Source organism: Emys orbicularis, chromosome 3, assembly GCF_028017835.1.
Source record: "Emys orbicularis isolate rEmyOrb1 chromosome 3, rEmyOrb1.hap1, whole genome shotgun sequence".
NCBI classification, from domain to species: Eukaryota; Metazoa; Chordata; order Testudines; family Emydidae; genus Emys; species Emys orbicularis.
The window spans coordinates 215,715,709-215,731,335 of NC_088685.1; positions in this window are offsets into that span (position 1 = coordinate 215,715,709).

Genomic DNA, 15,627 nt, shown 5'->3' on the forward strand with positions numbered 1-15,627 from the left:
TTTGGTTTTTAGAGCCAGCCATTTGTCCTCAGAATTGCTGGAGAAATTACAGCCGTGCTCGGCAGATGGTTTGTAAAACGGGCTGAGGAAAATGGAACAGTCTCACTGGCTATTAGCCAGGCTATTACACGAGTCTAACAGCCTGGGGCTGGAGTCATTTGCCACTTCAGAGAGCAAACACCATTCATATTATCTGTAGGGGTAGCAAGCTGCTGGCTACAGGATTACATGTGTTAGTGCAGCCAGGGGTGGGCAGCCCTGTTCAAGAACCCAGCCCTCAGATCCTGACCCAGGCAAACTCCCACTGACCAGGGCCCAGACCCTCAAAGGTATTTAGGTGCCTAACTCCCGTGGGAGGATCTGGGCCTGGAAGGCTGAGAGGGGCAGGATGTCTCACTTTTCAACCTCATCTCTTCCACTGACCAGCCTGAGCCCAGCTCCCCTATGAGACGGGGATTGCCTCCACATGGCACAGATGGGGTAACTGAGGCAGAGAGAGAGGAAGGGTCCTAGCCGGGCCGTGCACCTTGGGATCTGTTTCACTCAGCCTCTTTCACTTGCAATCCCTGCACTCTGCAAAACACAGGGGCTGCCTGCTTCTGCTCCCCTGCCCCGCACAAGGAGCTAGCTATGATCCATGGATTCCTTTCGCCCAGAAAGTCTAGTGAGCCTAGAATGAAAGTTTAGTAAATAAAAACGGTCGACTTCTCTCCATGGCACTCCTGCAGTTCTACACTGGTGTAACTCTATGGAGTCAGACCAGCACAAAACTGGACAAGCACAGCTGTGACTCAGAGCCAATATTTCCATTTAGATTGTGCACTACCAGAGAACAAAGACTGAGAAAAATGTTAGCAGCAAATAAACTTCTGCCTTCTCACAGTCCCAAACCTATAGCTAACAACTGACATTTTAAGCAGCCCTATATAACTAGTGAGTAAAAATTACTTCTTTCAAGGCTATTATCATGAAAAATGTGAAGGTATTTTATTGACTGGTAATTAAAATCTCATCCCTTTTTGTAGCATATGGCAACTGAGGTGAAGCCATTTTGTTAAAGGTACAGGTTCCAAACTGCATTAGCAATCAATATGTTTTATCTCCCTGGGAATGTACAATAAAAGATTCGGATCTTACACGTGAGCCGTATAAAGATACCAACAATCAAAAGTCAACATGGCATCTTATCAAACATCAATTTTAAAGATGCCGGTATTTAAAGGTCTGGTTTTGTCTGTTTTTATTCTGCACTGTTTACTTGTCTCATCTAATGATCCAACTGTGAGATGAAAATTACCCTGAATCTCTCAGGAAGTTTGCTCCGTGTGACTATCAAAGGATGTTTTGTTTTGAATGGTTTGGTTGTTTCCTCTCCCCCCAACCGAAGTAGTTAAGAAGACTAAGAAGATTTCAAGAGGAATGAAAAAAAAAAAAATACCACCGATGTCCTTGTATACTGAAGGCAGGCAGCTGCAGTCTTGGTGCAATTCATTAAAGGTCTGATCCAAAACTCAGTGGGAAAGATTCCCATTGCTTCCATTGGCGTTGGATTGGACCCTCAGAACTCACGATTTGTAAGAGCCCCTCTTTAGTGACTAGGCTGAAATAATTATGTTTGACCTGTTATGACCTAAGCGATCCTGTCCAGATATGCGTGTGATTTTCAGTTAACTACCACCCTGGTATATTATGTTCTCTCAAAGGGAATTCATAAATGTGTCTGCTGGGTGTTGCCACCTCATTCCTCGTCAGCAGATATCCCAGCCTGCTCTACCCTTTGAGCCCTATCATGGCCTTTCTGGAAAGTGAATTCATTCATGTTTGCACAGAGACAGGAGCAGTGAAGAGAAGTCATCTGTAGCAGGCTTGTCCAGATTTACATGACGCATCTTTTATTAAACAGACATTCCCAAGAGTATTGCAGATACAATTTGGTTCTTGCATTTGTAAAGTTAATACATCAAGCCAATAAAAAAAAAAAAAAAAAAAGAGACTGCAATTACTAGGGAATTACGTTCTGTAAGAAAATGACTGAATTTTCTTTTAAAATGTGCGTGGCGTAAAACCATGTAATATACTGGTCAAGAGGGCTGAGGTAGAGAGAGAAACTTTTTAAAGTGATGGACCCAGGAACAAACCAAGATCAAAAAATAAATGAGGTCTGATAGCTACTGTGAATAGAGCTCTGAAAGACAATGCATGTCTGCCAGTCAATACAGTATTGTACTGCATACAGGTAGAGCACAAGTACAGTAGAACCTCCGAGTTACAAACACCCGAGTTATGAACTGACCAGTCACCCACACCCTTCCTTTGGAACCAGGAGTATGCAATCAGGCAGCAGCAGAGACAAAAGAAAAAAGGCAAATTCAGCACCGCACTATGTTAAATGTAGACAACTAAACAAATAAAGGGAAAGTTCAAAAAAAAAAAAAAAAAGATTTGACAAGGTAAGGAAACTGTTTCTGTGCTTGTTTCATTTAAATTATGATGGTGAAAAGCAGCATTTTTCTTCTGCATAGTAAAGTTTCAAAGCTGTATTAAGTCAATGTTCAGTTGTAAACTTTTGAAAGACCGACCCTAACCTTTTGTTCACAGCTATGAACGTTTCAGAGTTCCAAACAACCTCCGTTCCCGAGGTGCCTCTAAGGTTCTGCTGTATACCAAACACTGAAATACTGTACAGCATACAAATATAGCCAACAGTACAATGCTGTATTACATACCAAACAATACAATACAAGTGTACCATCTCTTTACTGTGCACCAGGCAAGCTCCTTGGGGAAGGGCTCACTTCGTTAAGCACAATCTCTTACAAACTGTGATAGGGCTTTATCCAAATCCCATTGAAGTCAATGGGAGTTTTTCCATGAACTTTGGTTAACAAGCCTTGTCTACATTAGTCAGTTTTGCTGCTTTAATTACATTAGTGTATTTAGAGCAGTACAACCTCCAGGGGGTGGACACAGTTGTACCTGTATAAAGTTGTCTTATACCATTAAATCTTATTCCAGTTCTGGAACTGAAATAAGCTACAGTGGAATAAGACACTTTTATACTAGTATAACTGCATCTATATTATGTTGGCAAAAAGTCACACCTGTAAGCTAAAACTTTCAAGTCTAGACCAGCCCAGGCTCATATTCACCTGTCCCCACATTAGCATTCCCACATTATACCATTTGCTGGTAAATTCATATTGATCACTTTAAAACAACATTACTAAAATATTGTAGTGATAAAAAAAAGACATGCCATGAGATTTGGAGTTAAGGCTCCACAAGCTATTATAACTGTGAACCTGTATCCCCGTCCCTAACCCCCATCTAACTAACAGGGAGCCTAGTATTTTACAAGCATTTGGTTAAGTATTGCAGTAAAATCAGAACTTTTTCAAATCACTGGCTCCATTGCTGACCAGAAATGGAAATGCAATTCCATATAAATATACATTAAAAGAACATAAAGGTTGGAAACTGACGCCCCAAAAGTCAAGAAATGCTAAAGTGAAGTTGCCTGGAGAACCCCTTGTGCATATGCCCTGATCTCTAATCGCATGCTGTGATTCCCAGGGCACACCTGCCCCATTCAGTGCCCAGGTTAAACGCTGAGGGCCTGGTCCAAAGACCACTGAAGCCCGTGGACGTCTTTCATCAATTCATAGAGCTTAAGGCCAGATGGGACTATTGGATCATCTCGTCTGACCTTCTGTAGAGCACAGGCCATTACATTTTACCCAGTTACCCCTGCACTGAGCCCAATAACGTGTGTCTGGCTAAAGCCGATCTTCCAGCAGGCAGTCTCAATTTGAAGATATGAGGAGACGGACGATCCACCCTTTCCTCCACTAGGGTGTTCCACTCCACCCTCACCATCAAACGTTTGTGAATTATTTCCCCTTGGAGTCTGTCTGGTGTCAGCTTCCAGGCAGTGGGTCTTGTCATGCCTCGTTCTACTAGGCTAAAGAGCTCTTCAGTGACTGGTATTTTCTCCCATTAAGGCACTTACGCACTGTAATCAAGTCATCTCAGTCTTCTTTCTGAGAGGCTAAACACTCTTCCCATTGATTCTATTGAACTATGGGGTCAGGCCCAGGAATGAGACAGGGGAGCTGTCTGTATTTTTGTCCTTGTTCAATGAGTTAAACAGTCCATCCAGACTGTTCTGAGGGCCCAAAGCCATTCCCAGATAAACAGGTGCAACTTCTAAGGACTGCCACCGGCTTCAGTGGACTAACACTGTGGTAACAGCAAGAATTTGTCCCAAAATGGAAGTAGAGATCCACGGGACTCCAGCTTCGCTCACTGTGCACCCTGCCTCATTCACCACCTGCCGTCCATCCTGCACAGGGAGTGAGACGGGTTATAGGTTTTGAGGCCAGAAAGGACCATTAGGAGCATCCCGTCTGACCTCCTGCATAACCCAGGCCATCCTGATCATTAACAATCTGCATCCAATTTCCAGTTTGAATTTTTTTTATTTTTTTTTTAACTTCACCTGCCAGCTAATGGCTCTTGTTACATCTTCGCTGGCTAGATAAAGAGTGCCTCTTTGCCCGGGCAGGTCTTCGATCAATCCCCTCTTCACCATCTCTTTCACTCACCAGAGAGATCGAGGGCCCTGTGGCGGCTGTATCGGGCTTGTCACTCTCGCTGTGGGAGGGCTGCGGGGGCTGTGTGAAATCTGAATTCTCCACACATACACTGCGTATGGATTCCAAAGCAAATATGTCAACACAACAACCAATCAAATCATGGGGGGGGGCGGGATTGTTTGGTGTGAACGACGTTCAGTCCAATCTAATGTACAATCCCCACCATTGCCATGGCAACCCCGCTAATGGTTCTTTTCCTCTGACATTTCTAAAGGGGTTGGTCCATACTCAAGCTAATGCACTGAGGGCTGCGGCTGGCAACTCAAGTTCCTGCTGCTTTCTTATTTCCCCCTGGCAGGAGCAGTTGCCATTAACGAAGTGTGATGACCAATTCCAGCGAGCAAATCAGACGCAAAAGCAGCAGTAAGGCCGTGACACTGCAAATAACAGCAGCACTATTTACTGCTTAGTTTGCGGGCTCGGTTTTATTTTCTTAGTAATCTGCCTTGTTCTGTCTGCTACCTCCTTAACTATTTAAAATACACCTGTTCTAATTCATACATTTGTTTCTGGTTTATAATAAAACCCAGTATATGCGATTTCTAACTGGGGGGGGGCAAGAAATTGTGCATACCTTCTTCTACACTGAGGGAAGAGGCGAATAGAATAGATCTTTGGGTCTGCACGCCAAGGGAGGTGGACAGCTGAGTGCTGGAGAAAGTCCCTGAAGTGGAGTCTGCCCAGAGCTGATCTGCAGCTGGGCGTGGCCCTGCCTGTGTGCGTGTGAGAGGAGGTTTTAAGAGCCTGGCTCAGCAAGACAGGTTAACGGAGACCCAGGCTGGCAGAACAGGTAGACTCAGGGGCATCCCAACACACCAGGTGACTTCCCAAGGGGTCCAACCCATCACACCGGGCTTCCAGATTGAGAGCGGAAAATGAGGCCTCATTGGAAACATGGCATCTCTCACGCCTGGAAGGCCACCTCATGCCTTGCAAGAATCTCCTGTATCCATTCACTAAGTACACAGGTCTGGGGGCAGGGGAAAGCAGGAAAGCCACGGGTGGATTGACTTGGGTTAGCGGGCTGGCAATCCGTTAAAAAGGCCTTGGTTCTCCAGAACATGGGTTCTCCACGGCACAGGGGTCATGGGCAGGTTCCAGGGGATCGTGACCCCCCTGCTCGTCCCGTACCGTTCAATGGGAGAGGGGCTCCATGGGGGAGGTGCTGGGGGCTGCCGGTATGGAAAAGGGGTCCCGCTACGAAACAGCTAGAGAACCACTGTCCTAGTGCAATAGGTTCAAATCCCCGCAGGATGCATTCATCCCGCCAAGGTGCACATCTCGAGCACCATGCAGCCGAGGCCATGGGACGAGCCGGTGGCAGAGTGCAAAGTACAAAGGCCGGAGTCAGCGCTCTGCACAGCAGCCCCAGTCAGGCAAAGCAGATTGGAGCAGACTGTGCAAGTCTGTGCCTGATTTGTGGGCAGGGCAGAAAGGTCAATTAAGCCATTAGCCCACAAACAGGCACAGGAAGGAAGGCACTGGGGGAAGCAGGCAGTACGAGGGAGGGAGGGAGGGAGCGAGATTGATTGATTGCTCACTCTCCTCTGTGTGGGAAAGGTCTTAGGGATGCTGTGAGGTGGTGGGATGCAACGGTAAATAAACTGCCCAGGGTGTTTATTTAACAGAGCCGGAGATAAACACACAAATGAAGACAAGTATAAGGATCTGAAAACGAAGTTATAAGAAAAACATAAGAACAAGCTATAGCCTAGACTCATTACCAAGTTACTTTCCTGTCTAATAAAGTACGTCTCCCCCAAAAGCCAGTTCTTGCAGTGCTTGACCAATCCAAAGAGCTTTTCCCCTCCCCCAGGACAGAGAGTCCCCTCCTGGGTCATTTTTTGTGCTCCTAAACAGTCACAGACTATTGTCTCTTAGTCCAGAGGTCCCCACTTCCGAGAATTCTCCTGGGGTCCATTTACCTTTGTAAATCTCCAGCCTGCATCTAATCCAGACAGTAAACATGGGCTGTCTCCATGGATGTCCATCGTTCTCCCTGGGAACGGACACAGTTTAGAGGCCTGCCTTGCCTCAGGTGACAAGGTTAATTCAAGAGTTTCGAAACCCAATATCCTAAATGTTCCAGAACTGAGATTATTTCCCGTACAAACATCTCACAATAGCCAGGGTAATCAGCTCCTGCGTAGCTTTTGGCAGAACCCACGCACCGCCCCCTCCAGTGAAATATCGAGAAGACGATGGTCTGACACAGGGGTAAGATGCCTGCCTGGGTACACCTGGGGATACCTCTGACCCAGGTCTGGTCTGGTCTGACACATGGCCGATGGAAGTGCCTGCAGCATTTCAGGACATTTTTCATCTCCTCCCTGTTCAGCTAAACAAAGAAAGCGAGAGCAAGATATTGACAAGTTTCTTGTCTATTCTGCAGGCAGAATAACCACACTGCAAATAACCAAGAATTATTGACACAGAGCTGGAGTCAGATTCTCTCTGTGGCTGAAGGGGGAATAGTGACATACTCTTCTCGTTTCTTTCTCCATTAGGTTCCTGATGATTCCTGCAAAGTTATTGCTGGATCTCCTGGCCGGGAGCTCTCTATTTGCCCACAGGACAGAGTCAAGGGTTATTTATTCACCAACCAGGAACTATATTAACATAAGCAATTGCCATACTTCCCCTCAGAGAAACATGGTGCTTCTGTCAGAGACCACTGCGACCAAACCCTCGGGATCCAAGGGAACAGGCAATTCAATGCGTTCCAAGAGAGGTATTTCCACATCCAAAAATATCATTCTTGGGTTCCTGAGCTACCTGGGCTCTGAACCGTTCAAGATCGTTTTCCAAGGGTGGCTTATGCATTTATCGTTGCCAGTTTGACACTTTCCAGACGAGCCGACCCAGCCTCACGCTAGCCCGTGCGGGGGCCCGACACACAGCAGCGTCTCAGCCGCTAATAATCATCACTTGCTCTTCTGCAGCACCCAGCTTTGGCCTCTCCAGCTAGCTACATTTGGATCATCCTTCAAGTCCCACTCGTGACGCAGTGCTAAGGGAGTGCTGTGCTGACAGAGACCCTGGCCCTGGTGGTTAAAATCCCGGGGGACTTTTGTCCTGCCAGATCCTAGCCCCTTTCCGCCGCCAGTCGCTTTGCACTGTCGTCTCCCTTAATGCCAGCATCACGCCTGGGCCCCACCAGCCTTATGTGGCTGTACACCTTGTCAGACCAGTCATGCTTCACTAGTGTCCCAGTTCTGAACAGGGATCCAGCACTGACCCCAGCGCCCCGGCCCATGGGTCTGTCTTTACTCCTGCAGCCCCTGACCACGCTCCGCACACCACAGCACGTGTCCTCACAGCCCTTCTGCGAGCAGAACAGAGCCAACATTTTTGACCGAAATAAGTTTCCTGCCGACAAATTGGGCTGGATTGAAAGTGATGTTTTTTGGTGGGACAATGTTGCTTCTGTTCACATTGTTTGATGGGAGATTTCAAATCAAACAGGAAAGTCCATTTTGATCTGAACTTTTTATTTCATTTTGGTTTTGACAACTGTTCAAAAATTTCAGATTTGGGGGTTATTTTTCTTTGTTTTGTTTCCTATTTCTCCCTCTTTTTTTTTTTTTTGCCATTGTCTGCAATCAAATGAGTGATGTTTGAGGGGCTATTTTTCTGCTATTTTTCCATTTTCCGCCCCATGTAACTTTTCCAAACTTCCCCGACTTTGTAAGAGTGACGAGTTGGCGAAAGGCTCCATGAAGTTCTGTAACACAGCCGCCGTTCTGGCGCTTTCCTGAAGGGAAGGTTTGAAAAGTCAGAGAGTGAAAAAAAGAAACAGGAAAAGGGGAGAAAGACCCCAACACCTCTGGATGTTAATCACTTTACTGCACTCAGTGGCCAGGAAAGGGGGGAAATGAAATTTCAAAATCTCAAAAATTCAAAATTGTTTGGAAAAAAAAAAATCATATATTTTTTTAAATTAAAAATTGTTCTTCTTCAAACCCTACAAACTGGAAACATTTCCATTTGTTTCCACGCAGCTCTACCTGTGAGGTAGCCGAGTATTTCATCCCCGTTTTCCAGAGCGGGAGGCCGATATGCACCTGGCCCAAGGTCACACAGCAAGACTGTGGTAGACCTGGGAGTCGAACCCAGCTACCCTGAATCCCTGTCTAGTGCGTTAATGACAAGCCCAGGAGCTGTTCCCCAGCTGGGGGGTCAGCGGAATTACTGACCCCTGAGCCTTACAGAGGCCGCTGGGTGAGGGGCTCGGTCAGCAGAAGCCCACGTCGTTCTTATGAAGCAGTTTTCCGCTCCCTGCTCTCCCTGTATCCCCACGCTGTGTGTTCGGTGCGCTCTGCATCCCGATCATGCTGCACCAGTGGGGCTGAATGCCAATGAGATCAAAGCTGGCCCTGCCTCCAGGGATGTGCTCTTTGGAAAACCCTGCTATGCACCGTCCTCTAGGATACCCATCACACAGCCCCTGTGCAGGGCTAGAAAGTTCAGTACCACACCCCCGCTCTCAAACTAACCCGCAGGGTATTTTACAAGAGCTGTAGCCCTCCCTGGAATATTAAGTGCAGAAAGCACAAGCTACTCTACACTGATTCTTCCCGCTGTTCCATCTTCTCTGCTCTAGAGATCTCCCATCTGTTTGCTGCTATAAATCCTCACTCCGAACGCTCAGTCATTATTATCATTTACTCTATCTGGTTCTGCAAGCCTCTTATTTTTCCCCCCCCAACTGTGTGGTTTGATTGTGAGCAGTTCAGAGGTATTTAGTGTTCACCACCCGCTTTCCTTGCTGAGAAACCCCTGCCTGGGGGAGCACAGCAGTTATAACCAGGGAGGGCAGGGCTACTGGAAGCCAATGGGGCTTTGAATCTCTCAGAGGGAGGGAGAGGGAACAAATAAGGAAGATCAGAGACGTTTTCATCCTGGTCTGCCCCTGGCCAAGGCGCTGTGCCCAGACACACAGGGCTCCTGAGAGATTTATTGGCTGGCACAGAGTTCACATTTAATTTTCTCTTGTCACATGCAGCACAAAGTCATTGCTTGCCTGGTCCTAGTTGCAAAGGACGCGATTGGATTCTTGCCTGGCTCATTCACTCACCATGTGGCTGTCGGACGGGGGGACCCAGCCTCCCCCGCTTCACCCAGTAGCGAATGCACCACAGCCAAGTTTAACATTGACGCCTCATGACAGCTCATGTGGGCAGCTTAATCTGCCCTTTCCGCCAGCACCTGCACAGGGAAGTCAGCCGGAGTACGAAGACCCCCTCCCCTCTTCATCCCTACACAGTTTGTTTGGGCCGTGAGTGTAGCGTGGGGCAGTAAGCAAAGGGCTGCCCACTCACTCACGACTTCCTCAGTCCATGAGGGTGGGGAATGGCTCACCCCCCACTCACTCCCCGGCACAGCTGTGGCAATTTCCAGCTGGTGCAGGCCTGCAGCAAATTCCTACCTCTCCACCGGGGGGGGGGGGGCAAGCAAGGGAGACAGGGCGACTCAGAGGGGTGTCTCTGGAGCTCTGGCTCCTGGGACGGTGTAACTTATTTGCCTCCCGTTGCGGAGGGCTGGGTATAAGGGCATCATCTCTCCCCAGATGCAACCGGATACTGGTCAAAATGTTTATGCTGCCCGGAACTGGTGAAACTGAGTAAATCCCTCAAGACAAGGCCTCCTGGGATTTCTGAGCGGGAAACACCACGTTACTTTGATTGCCAGCTCTTAAACTCTGCCTTTCATTCACTAGATCCCATCAGCATTGTCCGAGCCTTCGCCATTCAAAGAACCCTTCACAAACCAGCCCTCCCGCACTCACACTGCGTCTTCCATTTAAATTCACCAGAAGATGCTAGAACATTACGTTGGCTTACATGTGCCAGAGAAAATCCTCTGGGTTACTGACCTCGGCTTCCCTGTGGGTCTCCGGTGTTGCAGCCCAAGGCATCCTCGCCACTCAGACACATGGCACTACTGATGGTGATTTACGGTCTGGCGTTAATTTGCTATCACGGCAGCTTTGCAGTAAAACCTGCAGTTATGTTAGCAGGAGAGTCACAATTTGCTCAGAATCCCAGCAGTTCTCCTTCACTGCTGGGATTCCAAAGCAAACTGCCATCCCAAGGAAAAGGGGCCGGGGGCCTTCAGGTCAATTAGTGACAGATAGCAGCACGCTTCTATCACCAGACCTCCCTCAGCACCACGTAGTGGGATCTAGTGTTTGACAAGTATTTACCATCTTCCACTTCTGCAGAGAGACCCCCGCTTGTGGGTCCATCCAAGCTACAATTTCAACCATAGGCACTGGAGATGGAGGGGCCAAACAGCCACCCCCCCCCCATTTTTAAACATGGGGGCCAGACCCCCTTTTTGAGAACCTGAATTCAGAAGGGGCACAATGTGGGGGAAGGTGGGTCTTACAGAGACGAAGATGATACAGGGAGAAGAAAATATACTGAGGAGAACGTCTACCCTCCCTTTGCCTGCCAGAGTGCACGTGGGAGAAGTTAGTGAGGAGATGAATTTGGGACTCTCAGTCAGATCAGCTGGAGCGCACATGTGGACATGTGGCAAGAATGGGAGAAGGTGACCAGCAAAGAAAGCATGGGAGGAAAAGGACAGCAAGAAAGGAGGTGGAAGACCAAGGACATAATGGAAAGACCATCAAGAGAAGTTTGAAGGGAAAAGAACCGGAACGCCAAGACCTATGAGCCTGTGCTGTGGGCTAGAAGGAGTGGGGAAGAAACGTGGGCACCTCCAACCCCAGGTAAATGGGAAAAGGAATTGAGAAGTGAAGTTGAAATTAAATGTTCCATTTTGAATAGTTTTTAAACTTTTCATTGAAAAATTAGTCAAAACCGGCACGTTCCTGTGAAACATTCGTTTTCAATGGCACCGCAGTTTGTGAGGGAAAGCTGTTACACCGGAAAATTTTCAACCAGCTCTACTGAGAATCAATTGGTGGAGGAAGCAAACCCAGCACAGGGAAAGCTTTTTAATCTGCAGCAGTTTCTTCATTAGCTCAATAGGATTAAGGGCTGCCCATATGGCTTCCCACAGCCTGGCACTTTCCATCGAGGAAATTTTTGGATTATGCAACATTATTTCACTTCCTTGTGAGCTCCCACAGTGCATCAGGGGAGTCTGTGACTGCAATGCATCATGGGAAATGGGGTCCAGCCCATAGTGGAGAATGTCTGCATGAGGTACCTAAACTACAGTTCCCATTAGGCACCGCGGCAGCTCAGGGATGCAGAGATTAGGGTTGAATCTATTCTATATAAGTTTTTATACCACACTCATCACCACAGTATGTGAGAACAAAAATGTTTTGTTTATTTTCCCAAAGGAAAACTGAAATTTTTTGGCAAAATCTGAGGATTCTGATCTTGCATAAACCACATTTTCCATCAAAAAATAAATCCAACAGTAAATTTCCAACTAACTCTGGAACACAGGAGCAGTCAGACTGGCTCAGACTCCTGATCCAGCTAGTCCAGGATTCTGTCTCCGGCAGTGGCCATCACCGGCAGCTTCAGAGGAAGGTGAAGAAATCCTGCAAGAAGCCATGATGGAGTAAGCTGCCCCGAGAGAAAATTCCTTCCTGACCTCCATTAGCTAGAGGTTAGTTTAGGCCCTGAAGCATGTGAGTTTATATAATACTACCTAGCTCTTATAAAGTGTTTGCTATCAGTAGATCTCAAAGTACTTCCCAATCAATAATGTATTTATCCTCACAACACCCTTCGGAGGCAGGGCATTATTCCCATTTTACTAATAGGAAGCAGAGGCACAGAGAGACTAAGTGACATGCCCAAGGTCACTCAAGAAGTCTGTGGTTCAGCTGGAAATTGAATTCAAGTCTTCCAAGTCCTAGGCACGTGCCCTAGCTACTGGACCAGGCTTCTAGAACTTCTGAATTATTTTTTAATTCTTATTATTATAACTCTTGATGATCCTCTTATCAATATAAATACCCAGTCTGTTCTGGAGGATTTTCCTTCTCTTGCTAAAACGTTTTATTTACCAGACAGACATTTTAAAAAGCAGGTTCCTTCTACAACTGACATGATGTGAGGAGCTACATGTTTTGAGGGATGGTGTCTCTTGTCTCTAAAAGCTCTTCATGAAAGGAACCCCCCCTAGTCATCCTTGTCTCTTCCTTGGGTAGACACTGGATCTTAAAGGCTGGTTTCAGCAATGCCACAAGAGGGATGTTTTTTGTTTGTTTGTTTTTTCCAATGAAAAGCTGTTAATACCCCCTGCTAGCTGCATAACAGAACAGCCACAAGCACAGAACTGGCAGCTTTGCTATACACGTGATTTTTTTTTTATTTATTTAATCTCCATGCAAAATTGCCCCTATTATGGCTGTGTAAAGTTTTGAGGCAATATATTTATTCCTTGTTATGCCGATCAATTGTTGCTGAAGGAAAAAGACCAAACGCAGTTAGAAGATTCATCTACTCCCTCCAAAGGGAAACTAGTATTGACAATCACATGGAAGATAATTAAGTACAGATTGATTCTTTAAACTCTTCTCTATAGAATGCATTTAATTAAATTTCTTTGGTGATGTATTTCAGCAGCTAGCGTTTTGCTTTATGAACTTGGGGCTGTGCTGTGGCTTCTAAGCCACAGCCTGAATTGTTGGCAGTGCAGAGGGACTATGTAGCAGCTGGTGCCCTGGGTTTGGGGTGCATATACTGGCGTGGGTCCAGCAATGCCCTTTAAAGAAGAGCCACCGGCCATTATGACACCCACGGCCCCAGCTGTGCGGATGCTACTGGCAGTACATCATGCAGCCACGAGGTGTCTCTGTGGGAGGCTGCAGTACATCATTCTAAATGAAACCCGCTTCCTGACTGAATGCACCTGGAGGGCATGTGCATGGGATCCAAAGCTGCCACGTTCGGGATGTCTGGAGCCAGAATTTCTAGACCCTCTCCATTGGTTAGATCCCAGTTACCCTCTCCAGCAAAACACACACCCAGGCCCAGCTCAGTTGTTTACTGACACGCTGCTGCTGCTCCGTGAAGTCCAAAGAAGGCATAGGGAAAGGGAACCCGTGAGGTGACCATCTGTTTTGTACAGCCTCTATTGCTATAGTATCCAAACACCTCACCATCGCTAATGTATATCCCCTCACAACACCCTGGGAGGTGGGACAGGGCTATGATCCCCTTGTACAGATGGGGAAACTGAGGCACAGAGCGGATAAGTGACTTGCCAATGGTCACACAGGAAATCTGTGGCAGAGCAGGGAGTTGAACCCCACTCTCTAATGCCGTGGTAGCACCCTAACCACGGGACCCTTCTGCCTCTCTCTAATCTGAATATAAAACTCAAACATGACCCTGACGTGGCAGAGCAGCGAGACGTGTGAGTCACTGCTCCAATCCCAGGCCATCAGAAAGATGTTGCACATGATGCCCACAACACTAATAAATCCTGGGGGAGGCGTGGCAGGCTGGCTTCTGGAACGCATGCATGCGGCATGAAGAATTCCCTACAACCTTCTGGTGAGACTCCAGCTTGTTCCACGAGAGAGAGGACAGCAAGAAAGCTGCCTTTTGTATCGTCTTAGCTGGCCACTGTCCCTTGTTCAATTGCTGCCGTGGAGAGCTTGTGCATAGCCAGACTACTCGCTGGCTAGGTCAGTTATCTTAGCTCTTTGCTTCATCATCCTGGTTATTAGTGCGCTAAGAATACGAGCTTAGGGGAATGTCCCTCTACAGCATCTGTTCGGTGAGAGTGAATAGTTCCTCCCCCTGAATGTCTCCTAGATACAGACCCTCAGCCTGTGTAGACTGGGCTGACTGACTCCAGCTGGCCCAGCATCCTAGCTATGCAGTCTCCAGAGCTCCTGATGGGGTGGCCGGGGTACCCCGCCAGTGTAACCTAGTTCTAAGCCAGCCTGGAGAGGACAGCGTGAGGCTGGTCCTACAGGGGCATAGAGCTGACGTAGCGCACTCTGCCGCTGGCCTAGCAGGGGGACGAGGCAGTGGCTGGGGGAAAGGAGGCATGACAGGACGCTGATCTCCACTTGCACTTTCGGCTCCCTGTGGCTGTTGAAGCCCAACTGAAACTAGAGCAGCCCTTGGGCTACTCTAACATAGCACAGGGGGACTGGCCCCACCCCTCCTCCCCCCAGACAGGATGAAAGGGGAGTGCAAAGCTGCTGTGCTACGTTTCCTTTGTGCGTCCCCGCAGTCCCCCCATCTACTGTTCAGCTGTAATTGAGGAGCTGTCCCCAGCAGCAGAGCGTTACAGGGTGGGATTCTCAAAGTCAGTTAGTGTTGGTCTATCTCCCCCAGCTAGGCAGGTGGTGAGATGTCCCTGCGGCTCCTGACAGGCTAAGAATGGTGCTCATCCCATGATCCTGTTTCTCCCACCCCATCCCACTTACTCGTCTCAGCCTAAAAAGTTACCCCAAGCTCAATTGTGAAAAGTATGTGAAAGTTCATAAGACGTTGCAACCAGCCTGAAAAATAGGTCAAGTTTTTGACAAGGATCAATGTTATCACAGGTGCAAGGAAACCAGACAGAGAAACTGCACTAGTCCAAACAGAGGGTTACTGACATAATTCAAGGACCAGATGAGCTCATACTCGGTAAATAAGAAAATGTGGGAACTAAGTCACCTCTGCCAAATTTGGCCTTCCAGAACTGGATTTAATTGGTGAGCAAAATGATGCGGGGATGGACTATCCCACCCCAACCCCTTTGGGGGTTCTTAGAAAGGAAACTTTGAAAAACCCTGGCTTCTGACCCATCAGCTTCTCATCCCAGCTCAACTCATCACAGCCCAGCTTCGTTCATCTTCCCCGAGCCCTAAACGGAAGAGCAGGTGGAGGCTACTGGGGTGAGTTTCACCACCATGGCTGCCATCCTCCCCATCTCCTGGGTCCCCAGACCTTCTCCGTCCTAACCCTGAGGGATGGCCTGACCAGAACGGGCCAAAGAGGGGACCCAGACGACATCTAAATCCCAACCACCACCT